This window comes from Lissotriton helveticus, chromosome 1_1 (assembly GCF_964261635.1).
Source record: "Lissotriton helveticus chromosome 1_1, aLisHel1.1, whole genome shotgun sequence".
Taxonomy (NCBI): Eukaryota; Metazoa; Chordata; class Amphibia; order Caudata; family Salamandridae; genus Lissotriton; species Lissotriton helveticus.
In genome coordinates this window covers 378,524,272-378,537,479 of record NC_136057.1, presented here as the reverse complement: position 1 = coordinate 378,537,479, position 13,208 = coordinate 378,524,272, and the positions used below count along the sequence as shown (strand labels likewise).

Genomic DNA, 13,208 nt, shown 5'->3' with positions numbered 1-13,208 from the left:
GGTCTTCTCAAAGCGTATGTTTTCCAACAACATAGTAATAACCAGTCAGGAGTATGAGCACGAGAGAGGAAGTAAAAAAATCAGCAGTCTGCGCTGATGAGAACACTGTGAACATGGTTCCATTTCACCAAAGCAGTGCGGCACTTGTGAAACGACAGGCAGCAGTATGAGCACGTGATGGGAAGAAGAAACAAGCAACAAACGAGTGCCTCGTGAGGCGGGGGAGGGAAGGGGGCAGGCACGATTCACTCACTGGAGCGATAATTGCTGCCAGACGGCGGCACGCGCTCCCATGAGTGAATCTCCTGACGTGCACGTGTTGCCATTGAAGGCAATGGAACGCGTGCACGTGCTTGGCTGAAAAGCCAAAGCGATGGTAAAGGGTATTTTTGCCTTTGCAGCGCATGCGCGCTGCGAAGGCGAGCCCTAAAAAGGGGCAGTGAGTGTGTGGTAGTGGATTAAGGACTATCAGTCTTGGTATTCAGCATGCAGATGTTTAATTGCACCGGCCACTGGCTTCTGAGCATAGCTTCAGCCACCAGCACTATTTCTCTCACAAATTAAGCACTGCACTCATGACACATGGGCACTCAACACAAATGTGATTACATAGCATGGCACAATACAATATAAAACAACAACAACATACAAAAGGCAGTGAACTTGTACTCTCACACACACTTTGTCAGTAGTCCATCATTTGGAACAGCAAACGTCTGTGACTCATCTTCCTCACCGTACAAATAAAAAGTGACCCTCCTCTGGACTTCGGTGAGACACCTCCGTTCAGGCTTTTGCTTCCTCTAAAAATGCTGACCCCACAAATTTCAAAGAGCCCACCTCCAAAATATCTGATGCAGGCACACAAACCCATCAGGCTAAAAGGGCCGTAGCTCCTCCCACCCCTTAGGTGTCTCAGAACTGGCTGCCGGAGCTCTCAGTACACATCAGAGCTCTTGAGCCACTGTGGGCTAGGCTGACCAGTCTCTGCCACCTTAGATCTACCCCACCCGAGTATTTTTTACTGGACTTTAAAAGACCATTTACATGCCTTTGGGAACTGAATACCGAGGCGGTGTGTTTTTTACAGGTTCTAGTACCCCTGGGGTCCCCACTCTGTGAATTCCACACATTTGTATTTCATTTGCCATACTGGGAGCATGCATTTCGTGAAAAGGCATATCACAAGTAGGGTGCAACATGTCACTTTCACAGCTCACCCTGCACTCACAGAGATCACACTGCACTCCATGTACTCACTCTGTTACCTTGCCCTCACACCATTCATCCTCTTCAAACCCTGCACTCACATGAGCACAGCATTCACCCTGCATTCATGGCAACCACACTGCACTCATGCCAGTTTCCAAGAACTCATGCCGTTTTCGCTCCACTTACCCTGTGGTCACATGAGCACAACGCTCACCCTGCACTTACAGCAATCATACTGTGCTGACATTGCTTACCACATGAGCACAACGCTCACCCTGCACTTACAGCAATCATACTGTGCTGACATTGCTTTCCATGCACTCACATTGTACACCCTGCAGTCACACTGGCACACTGTTCACCCTGTACTCATGTGACATTTCGCTCACCTGTCTCTCTCACCATGCAATAATTTCTCTCACTCTGCACTTTCACTCACACCCAAATTATTATGGTCACATCACTAACCCTGCAGTCACTCCTCTCAATGTACTCTCACACTGACACATTGGTCACCATGCAATCACATAGGCACTCCTGTCACTCACACAGCTCATCCTTCACTCGCATGGGCACACCAATCAACCTGCACTCACACCATGAAAACAGGCACCTCACTCACCCTGAAGTGATATCACCAACATGGACTCCCTACTCTCATCTTGCACACACACATAGACACATCTCTCAGCCTACACTCACACAGGCACTCTTTTCACCCTCCATTCACACAGGCATATTAGTTTGTCAAACTCACAGGGACATACCGCTCACCCTGTGCTAACTCCATTCACCATGCACTCACCAGCCACTCTCAAAGCTCACCCTTCATTCGTGCGCTCCCTCTGTACTCACGCACAAGCACACCACTCACCCTGCATTTATACTGCACAATTTGCCCTGAACTCACTCCTCTCACTCTGAAAGCACTCCTCTCGCCTTACACTCACAAAGGCCCTCCTCTCACATTGCACTCATGCAACTCACCCTACACTCACACTGGCACATTTTTCACACTGCACTCACACCAATCACACTTGACTCACTCACACTATTCATCATTGCACACCTCTTATGCCGCACATACAGAAGTTACAAAACTGTCATGAATATGCACAAATGTCTAGAGAGGCACCCCCAAAATACCTGCTCTTTCTGTAGTCTAGATGCCTAATTAATTCTATCTGAAACAATAGGGGCTGGTGCAAGAGGGGAGAGTAGACTCAGAATGTGGGATGGCATGAGGAGGGATATTAGGACAGAGTTATTGGGGTATTGTGCTGGATTAAGGATTGTGTGAAACCTACATCCACTCCTGACTTTCCAGACACCACAATGCTCCATACCAAGGCCTGTCGCTTATTATTTTTACATTGTAAGTTGGGTCTGAAAATACCAAAATGTAAAGTGTTACTGGATAAAATCCACGGTTGCGGAAGAAGTCAAGTATTTCATAAGATCATTCGGATAGTGTAATATTAGATGTTATACAGTGAATTAGTTAACTTCTAATACTGTAAATGCTTGAGCCACATTTCTAATCAAATATATGCCTTGTACAGCTATTTAAAAAAAAGAATACTTTTCATTCACATCATACTTATAACCACATTGACAAGGCAATATGTTATTATTTTTTAATAGTGTACAGAGAATATGTTTATATTAAGCTTTACTAAAAGGCACAACCGGTGTAGCAGAAACAGCAGGGCAAATTTTTCTAACACAACAGAAGCATATTTACCAATCGGAATGTGAGTGGCAGTGTGTGTGTGTGTGTGAGTGTGTGTGTGTGCGTGTGTGTGTGTGTGTGTGTGTATGTCTCTCTGACGGAGTACAAATGTACGAAAGAGTGCAAGACATATAGTGAAAATTAGTATGCATGTGAAACTGAGTGTGTAATAGTGTGTGTGTGTATGTGTTTGCTTGTGAGTGTAAGTGTGTAAAGCCTGCAAGTGTGCTGCCGGTCTGGCATACTGGAGGTTATTCTTGCCTTATGGACAAGGGCACTAATATCATATAGATGAGAGGTGTTACCTATGGCAAACTGAGATGCATCTATTAAGATATCATTGGCTGTGGGGACTCAGACTAACTCAGAAACCCTAACCCGGCATTACCCAACCACAGGGACACAGAACATGCGCCACCACATGCGGCCAAAGGCCCTGACATAAATCACGTAATTCTTAGAAAGATCATAGCAAAATGATGGAACTATTTGAGGTCATTCATGCCATAAGAGTTCTTGTATTCGTTTAAGGAGGGGTGTCAAAGGCAAAATGCTGACCCTTGTATACCAAAGGGAATTTTTAGAGGTAACCATGACTATGGCTGAAGTATCCATGGTAAATGTAGGGCACTGTCATACTGTATGCACTCCTTGGCATAAGGGGCTTACCCATGAAAACACGAAAAAATGCTGACCTTGGTATAGTGGAAGTAATTTTGACTAATGACATTTGAAAAATAGGATCTGCTCCTAGGAATGGGCAGGTTTCCGTAGAGCACCATGAAAGTACTGGAATATTTCATGAATGCCCTTAAAGAGTCTGTGGCATTTTAACAAATTTGACCCCAAACAGCATTGTCTAATCTTAAAATGGATATAATCGGTTGCATTTAAAAAGTGTCTAAGCCTGTCGGTCTCATAACCTACCTGTAAATGTTCTCAATTTACAGTAAAATTGAGCCACGTGGTCCCAGCTATCTCAATAACTGTGAATCTGGGCCCATGGCTTCGGGGAGCTGCACGTGTGTGGGTGGCTGCAGTTGGGGCGAGCAAACTGAGACACTGCATTGATGCAGCAGGAAGTTTCAGCATGAGGCATGATAGGGCTGCAACAACAGGCATGTCCGTCGGAGCACCAAGACAGAAGGGGAGAACCAATTGCTTATTGTTTACAGTGCAAACATAAATGAGGGAGAAAAAACCAGCACAGATGCGGATAACAAAGGCACTTTGAATGAGGGAACACAGTTATTGAAAGCCACGATTTACCAATAGGATTAGCCTATCAATAAAAACATGGGCCACAGAGCAGTCAATACACACTGTGAGCATGGCATGATGCTTTAACAATATTATTAGCCAATATTATTACCACATGGTAAAGAAGTATTCCCATTGCAGACTGCCACATCATTACATTTTTTTAAGTGACTAAACTCTCCTCAGGAGCCAACAGGAGTAGGACAAGCACTGTTTCTCAATTGCTGCATATGCCTTCTGCCCAATCAAATATTGTACTCAAGGCAGGAAACATGTGAGCGGTGCCAAAGCCCCTTTCCAGGTGTTCTTTTTAAATCTCTTTTTCTGTTGATCACATATGGTCAGGTGACTGCTGCGATGTGCATCCAGACAAAAAAAGCTAAATTCTGAATCTCAGAAGTTCTGAAACAAAACAGTTAACTATAGTGCTTTAACAAAAGCACATCACAACACAATACAAGTACCTTAACTTTTCCAGACTGATGCATGGAGTTATGTCAATGGTTACAGAGTATTAGTCATAATCCAGAAGCAGTGCTGTGGCTTTATACCGCTTTGCTGTATTCAAAATCACATTGTTTTCATTTATTGCCAATAATCTTGCACAGTTCCTATCTGCACCCATTGTGCCTTTGACTCATTGAAATCTTAGTAAGTGGATGACAGTGACTACAAGGGGATAGGTAGTGCACAGGCGTCCTGTCAGAATATGTATCCTTTCTAGTACAGCATACTCAAGCAACATTATAGTTTTCCTAAATTAATATGGGCTCTCTTATAGTTTGTTCACTTTGTACATGTTTAATGGACTCAGTTAAATGTGCCATTGCATAGATACTAAACCAATGCATATTTGTGTCTCAGTGTGAAATCTTTGAACTAAATACGTATTATTTCCAATAACTTACCATGTCTGTAAAGCATACACTTACAGGAATAGCCACTGGTCAACCTTTAATTGACGAGCCGCTTGGATGTTTCCTCCTGAAGAACAACCCAGGAGTAGGCAGCAGGATAACCTGACTAGAGCCAGGAACGCCATGGTACCTGATGTCTCTCTTGATTCAGGGAAACCTACCCTATTTCCTGGAAAGCTGACCTGTGTTCTGGAGAGTAGAGAGTGGACAGGAGAACTTATAATGAGGCAGGAGATCTGAATAGGGAGAGTTGATTATGGGCCTCAAGGTCACAAAAACAGGCCTGCTAGAAAAATTCACAGAACAAAGAGTCCTCTAACCACAGTACCTGAAGTGGCAGTGCCTTAGGACATCCTCATGCCTTGGCAGCACAGTCAAAGGCCTCCCCACTTGCCCTTGCCGGGTGCCTGGCACACCTGCATTCCTTTCAACCCTCCAAATACTTTTTGACCCCCTGCTTACCTCTGCATTGCTCATTCACGGTGCAAGCAGTGCTGTGCAGTTTACTAGAAAACACATCATGAAAACAACCACAGTTACTCACCGGACCACACAGGACCACCTGACCACACAAGACTTCACCAAGGCTGCAAAAGCTTGTAAGCCAGCATGATCGCCGGCAGACTTATGTCCTGCTCATTTATACATGAGTATCCTCATTAATAGCTTTGCAGCCATCCAGGCAGCAATATCAAAATATCCTTGGCTAAAGGTATTTTCCGAAAATAACTCTCTAAAAGAAAGATGCCTTTGAAAAAGGCGTCTTCTAACTTCAGGTCAATAACCAAATATTTCAAGGCAAAAAGATTGAAAGATTGGTTTCAAGACAAAAATGTACATATATCGAACAAAGCAACCTTTTCTCAGATTACCAAAACAGATTCTGGTATGGCTGTGGCTCAAAAGTAGCACTGACTTCCACACTGGATGATTTAACCACTGCAATGGATTCAATTGGAGAACCAGAACTCCCATGCTAGACATCTCCAATGTCTTTGATTGTTTTCATCTCTACAAGGAATTGGACCAATCTTCTTAAACAAATAACTTTATAACTGTATTTTAGCTAGACTTCTACCATCGAGGCTGGCACCTCTGCCCATAAATTAATACTCCCTTGTTGGCAACTTTTATTGCTAGCTCGTCAATAACAGTCTGGTGCATTCCTGCATGGATGTAGTTCAATATGCTACATATACAGGAACTGCTGAAGTGCTACTAAGCTTAATATATTGAGACCTGTACAAGAGGGCAGCCTTACCCATGAATATTTTACAACTTCTCATTAGGTAAACTAAAAATGTGCCTTCATCAACAATGGGAGCATTTTATGAGTGAAGCCTAGGAATAGTGCCAAATCTACAGAAATATGTTTCTTATTACAGCAGATTTGTCCAGTAGGTTAAATTGCACAATTTGCCACTTCTTATTCCTCATATAATGGCTATGAAGTTAGCTCAGAACCCCATTTCTTGAAATGCTTGTCCTCAGGGCACAAGTCAGGGGTACACGCAAGTAGATGGCTTCCACTCACTTTTTTCCAAGATTTAATGCGGATAGATGACTTCCACTCACTTTTTTTCCAAGATTTAATGCGGTCCTGCCTGCCAAGACGTTGGGCCCACTGAAATATGCTGAACTTGTCCCGGTGAAATTTTCAGACAGCTAAACAAATTCAGCAGCTCCTGCATGTTGCCTGCTTTCGTTCCGAACAGCAACGTGCAGGCAGCAGGGGGGCTTTGTTATTCCAGCTGGGCCTAATACAAAGGTCAAATTAAGGGACCATTAGGCCTCCTTTTGTTTCAGTATATTGGCTGGGAGCTATCTGGAGCCTCACACCTAGATGTAAATACAATGGAGGCGAAACAAAGGCACACAGCTGAATATTGCTTTACAAGTACCTAAGAGAGGAATTGTTTTGACTTTTTTCAGTGCCGATATATGGGAGATATGCATGCACTGTAAAAATGTCAGATGTGTTTTTCTGTCCCAGTATTTACTCAAATTTCAATTTAAAACCCACAATTTTCTTTTTATAGTGCTACTCATCTCAATGCAGGGTGTCAGAGCACTTTACATTACACATACGCCTTATACATTGAAAATAAATTGTGTGTGTAAACCAATGCACTGTGTGTCTTACTTAAGACCAGGGCCACTGAAATTATGCGGCAATGAAGGATTAAATTAAGTAGCAGGGTTTGCTAAATTATATGGTAAAAAAATGCAAATTATGCAGCATAATGCGGCACATTTTGGGTTAGTACCAGTTCTTTATTTTGTCATATGTTCACATCTTAACACTATCTGGATAAAGGTCTTATCTTATAAGTACTAATTTAACACCCAAATACACAACATGCAACTGAAAGGTGAACAGTCAACTTTTGCAAAGTGCATTCCGCTTCATAGGAACATGCATTTTTAGTAACTTTTGATCAGTTTGAGCTAGGAACAACTTGTAAATTATGCAGCAGAAGATGTATTATGTGGCAAATGTAGCAAATCCATAACTATGCGAAAAATGCAGTGGCAGCAGAATCACATAATGCCAGTGGGCCTGCATGAGATAGTGAGGGATACATGATGTAGGAGACACACGTCCTTCCTAGCTCACTGTGCAATGTTAGAAGGATTGTGATTTATGAACTGCAAATAACAAAAGGATCTCTGTGCTAAAAGCAGTTAACCACTTACCTACCTACATAAATGACAAAATCTGTCATCTGCATATTACATGATGAACTTTGTAGGAGAAACATTAACCCTCTACGCTACTTTAATCTAAAACTGGGATTAGAGAAAACACAGATTTCTCCAGGAAATGTGTTAACCTCCAGAGTTATTTTACCATTACTATCATTGAGGTTAACTGGACACACAAAGTTCCCAGCAGCAGATGCCCTAACCTTACAATATATTTTAAAATGCAGACTTTGCAACCAATTAAGCAGAACAGATTTACTGTCACATTTCTCCTTCTTGACAATTTCTTTGTGGCAGACTTTAAAAAAATATATTAGTTGAGGCCCAGAGTAAACAGCACTTTAAGAACACTGTTTTCATTATGTATTATCCACTCCCTCTTCCTGGCTGACTAACAGCAACTAGGAGCCTGCTGAGGGGGGAAGGGAGTGCCAAACAAGGGGTCGATCCTGTGATGTCACTTGATGTTAGAGGGTCATTTCGTATGTCTAGGGCCAGTGATGTCACTGACGTTACCACTGATCTTCAGACTAAGGGACAGTCAGGCCATCCAAGTGTGCAGCAAGCTGTCGAGGGAAAGTGAGGCTCTGGGAGACAGGTGGACGGACGCTTCCGCGTTACACCGGGCAGCTGTCCCTGACAGCCAATCGCACGCGGTCAGTGTGCTGAGCGAAACGTGCTTTCACGAGGGATGAGTAAACACTACCGCAATCTTTGACACACTGAATATGAGAAAATAAAATCTAACAACTGCCACCAATGTCTGTGTGAAATGTGTTAGGAGGTACGTGTCCCACCGGTTCCTAAAATCTCTCGAGCATTTTGCTGTGCGCTTTTAATTCAGTACTGGATTTATTATAAGAAAAGGCAACACGGGACAGAAGTTTACGATTGTTTTAAAACTGTCTTTGTTTGTTCTCATTTGCAATAATTACCTCATTCGCGGTACTTCACAACACACATGTATTGTGAACAACATTGAAAAGTACCACTGAGTAAATAGTCTCTATTTCAGGGAGGAAGGATAGCACCGCTGTTCCTTCCAATGTTTCATCCAGCTTGTAGTATTTAAAGCTTTGTGAAATAATAAGAAGTAAATTATTTAGGGGTCGGGGTGTCTGGCCAAGTGTGGTCTTAATGAATACGTCAGAAGAGCACAGTTTTAAGGGCAAAAACGCATCTTCTATATGTGCATGAAACAGATACCGTGTGGGCTGTTTCCCCCTTCAAAAATACAATGCAGCACGCATCATATACATTTATTTAATCAAATTACAATATTTACAGTAAATATGAATACCTCTGACTGGCGTTAACAAATGTGATGCCTCAATTTAATGTCGGATGATTGTTCTAAAGCACACACACCACTTTCTGACATCACATGATGGATTTCATCATAACTCCACACGTGAAAGAAACATCAGTAAAGATTTCAGAAGAACCGAGGGCTCTTACCTTTCAGGCGCGAGCTGTCCAGAGTCCACGCGGAGGGAGATTCTTGTATGCTGCCTGCCGCGGCATTGGTTATTTAAAGCAGGAAGGAGGGCGACTTCTATGGAGCGTAACCCTAAACCCGTCCCGCCCCGCATACCTCAGGCGACCTGCCTCCCTCCGGCTGTGCTGATCAGGGATCCAGAGCGAGCTAACAGGGGGAACATCTCTCTGTCCTCATTTTAGCAAAGTTAACAAAATAATATAACAAAACGTGCAAACGTTTGAAACGACCTTTAGATTTATACATGTCTTGTGACCAGATTTGCTCTTGAGGGTACCAGGCGACACTCTACTAGACAGCCAACACCAAGGTAGGACTTGAGCAAACCCAGAGGCTAACAAGCATTGGCAAAGCCACAAAATGTCCGTCTTTGAGAAGCTTGTAAGAAGGGTATTTTTTTTTTAATTCTTCCTACTAAATGAACATGCAACAAAAATAAAAACGAAGAAAAATGCTGCTACCTATAGCAATTTTAATTGAAAAAACAACTATTGCCTATATTTGTAATTGTATCCCCTCATTATTAACAAACCTCAAAATTGAGAAACCGGCCTGAGGAAAGAAACCATGCTAAAAAAAAAACTACATTTGGTTCATATAATGAAAAAACAAAGGTTAAACCTTTGTTATATGTAAGAACCTTTTATTTATATTTCTATACAAACCAGACATAAAATACACAAACCTTGGGGTCTGGATGGATGATACGCTGACTTTCCAGACCCATACCAAGAGAGTTGCTGCCACATGTACAGGATTACTGAGAGGTCTTAAACCCCTTCTGAAATTCTTTGACCCGATAGTACGTCAGCTAATTGTTCAGTCCATAATCCTGACCCGCCTAGATTATGCCATCTCTCTGCTTTTAGGGGCCAACAAAGCAGAAATCAGGCGGCTGCAACGGGTTCAAAATTCTGCAGCCAGAATTTTGCTAGGTCTCCCCTGCCACTGTCCGGCAGGGGCTACAATTCAAGGGTTGCACTGGCTTCCGATTTCTAAACGGATCCAGTTTAAAGCCCTCTGTTTATCGTTTAGGATTATTAATACCAGCAGCCCAGCACTTCTGGGCGACCTTTTGACCCCGTATGTGCCTCCCCGACAGTTGCGTTCACTAGGTCAGCAACTGATGACTGTCCCGCGGTTTAAACATAGTAGGGCGGGAGGGCGTTCATTTCGCTATCTGGCTGCCAAGCTATGGAACTCTCTACCGATATCTATCCGCGGTATGGATAACTTGCTTGCATTTCGGAAGGCTATTAAAACCTTCCTCTTTGCATCTGTATAGATTATAGCTAGGTTTGCCATTTCCTGCCTCATTTGCTTCCGGGGTAGGTAGATCCGATAGCGCAGGATGCCCCTTCGCTGGGGCAGCTGTGCGCTTTAGAAAATTATTAACATTAACATTAACATTAACATTAACAAACATTACCAATTCTTCTTGGGGGCGTAGCTTGGCGGCGAAGCAAGATGGCCGCAGGCTAAGGACTCTCCGGATCAACCCTCTTCTCCACACCTATCCGCTCAACATATCCGTAGTCCGAGGTCGGAATCGGCTGTCGGAGGACCGGTGGAACTCACCGAGCCTAAGATCGGGGCAATCGGAGCAGTATAGCCTGCGGCCGAGGGGGAGCCGGGACCCAGAGTGATCGGGTGCCCCGGATCGACGCCAATCTAGAGGCCTGCGTCTGGCGTTACACCCGGAGGGGCGCCCGGGTACTCAGGTCGGCTGAATCATGGAGAAGCAGCAGCGGCCGTCAAGACAAGTGCTGGGGAGGGCGATCCCTGCCGTAGGGCTGTTGTGGCGGTGTACCCCCCAACCCCCCGGCGTACATCGATGTGATCGGCCGTTAAGGCTACAGCCAGTAAATATCCCGGAGGCCGGCAGGGAACGCAGGTGGAGAGGACCGCCAGGCAATTTGATCCTTGGCCCTGTGCGCAGAGGTGAGCCTCCATAGGCATCGGTGTGATGGATGGGGCTGGAGGAAAAGACAGAGCCCATAGACACTGCAAGGGTAGCACTGTGGACGTTGCAGGCCCCTCTTGTGCCAAGAGCAGCAACCAGGGGAAAGCGCGCAAACGACACCACTGGGGTAACTTTCAGACCTGCAGATCGCCGAGTGCCCCATTCCAACCGAAGCCATGAATTGCCTGCTGTTTAAGGTGGAATGAAGGGAAATTGGCCAAATGTGGTGCACAAGATCTGACGAGGGGGGCTACCCGCAGGCACAAGAACGGACCACACTGGGCCGGGACCCCTTGTGGACCCGCGGCGGGGCTGATGGCTGAGGCGCATTAACAAGTGAAGAGACGCACCAGATCAAGGTCGCAATCAGCCTACCTCCTTGGCCCCGACATCGTCTGTCTCGGGGAGGCCACTCAGGAGTTCCTTGCTTTGCACAACACCCCGCGGTAAATAACCAGGCTGGTGCCTCGGTGATACAGAGGGAAAGAAGAAACAGGCTGACAAGGACCCCAGTGCCTGGGAATCCGTGAATGCCCTGCGGACGCCAGAAGACAATGCCCAGACCCGCAATACGGTGGCCCACAATAACCCAGCTGAAATGTCTAATGTGAGGGGCCCCAAGACTACCCAAAACAACTAACTGGACAGGTACACCTGCCCGAAGGCAGCCCTGGTCGAGCAGCACCCCCCCAAAAAAAAACAGGGGAAGAATCGGCTGTGGACACCTAGGAACACACCCTGAAAGATGTGCTGGGCGCAATCGGTGGGATCCGCGCATCTCTGGAGCAGAGAATGGACACGATCTCCTCGGAGGTCATGTTAATCAGGGCAGACCTGGCCACGATCAGGGAGAAGTTTAACCAACTAGAGGTAACCACAGCAAGTCTGGTAGAAGATACTAACCAGCTGCATTCGCTGAGGAAAGCTGGACGACTATGAAGGCCGCAGTAGGCGTAATAATGTACGCATCCTTGGTGTGCCGGAAAAAGCAGAAGGGCAAGTGACAGACCTATTTGTGGAAAGCCTAATCACCTACCACCTGTAACCAAAAAGTCTGTCCAATATCTTTGTCTTTGAGAGGGACCACCGGGTGCTCGGGGCGTCCGACTCCAGGGGCCCCTCCTCGTCCTATACTGGCTAGACTCTTGAACTATCGGGACAGAGACATTATATTGCAGGCAGCCATGGTTGCACCACCCATACGACTGGAAAACTCGGAGGTCAGCTACTTTCCGGGCTTCACCCATGAGGTTCAGAGGCAGCGCAGATCATTCTTGGAGGTTAAAAAACAACTGAGGGACAAGGGTCTTAAATATGCCATATTGTTCCCGGCGCGTCTTCGGGTGGAGACTGGGGGGGAAACCAGATTTTTTGAGGCTCCAGAGGATGCCGCAGATTGGCTTGACGGATGGAGAGTCCCAACAGATCGCGGCTCCCAGGGAGCCTAGGAGGTACCAGGGCCCTGGCCCCATTTGACGTGTGTTGAGGTACTGGCGGTGTCCCCGGCGAACGCCGACTCTCTGTAATAAACTATGTAGGGTATGGGACATTACGCATAATCATGAGGCCGACCGACTCAGGACGAACCATTTACATTGCATATTGGGGGGGGAGAGTGTACCCCCATTTTCTTCACTTAGTTCAATTTCAGGGCGACAGGCACTCTGCATTGTTGTAATCATGGGCAGTTTGGAGCCCAGAGTGCAGGGGAGCAGGGAGGGGGGGGAGTTGGGACGGATTTAAGCATCATTACTTGTTCTTAGGGAGTCTTCAAGGCATCGCAGTCCAGCAATGCAGACACAAAGGTAACACGTGAATGCCCATGAGTACTCAATGGGACAAAGAGTTTAAGGTGATGAGCTGGAATGTAAATGGTTTGGGGGACAAAGTGAAGAGAACCATGATACTACAGTACATTAA

The 13,208-nt window shown here is 45.3% G+C and overlaps 1 protein-coding gene across 4 annotated transcripts in view; it reads right to left on the bottom strand.

Annotated features, from left to right (window-relative positions):
- LOC144809415 (sodium- and chloride-dependent GABA transporter 2-like) overlaps positions 1 to 9,372 on the bottom strand; it is a 944,332-nt gene extending 934,960 nt beyond the window's left edge. For 3 of the 4 annotated variants that reach the window (XM_078673711.1, XM_078673714.1, XM_078673713.1), the window contains exon 1: positions 9,286 to 9,372. The gene's annotated coding sequence lies outside the window, so the exon portion shown is untranslated. Of the gene's footprint in view, positions 1 to 9,127; positions 9,151 to 9,285 lie in introns of those variants that run through there. The other variant, XM_078673712.1, reaches the window with a different exon arrangement.
- Positions 9,373 to 13,208: the final 3,836 nt, after the last annotated feature.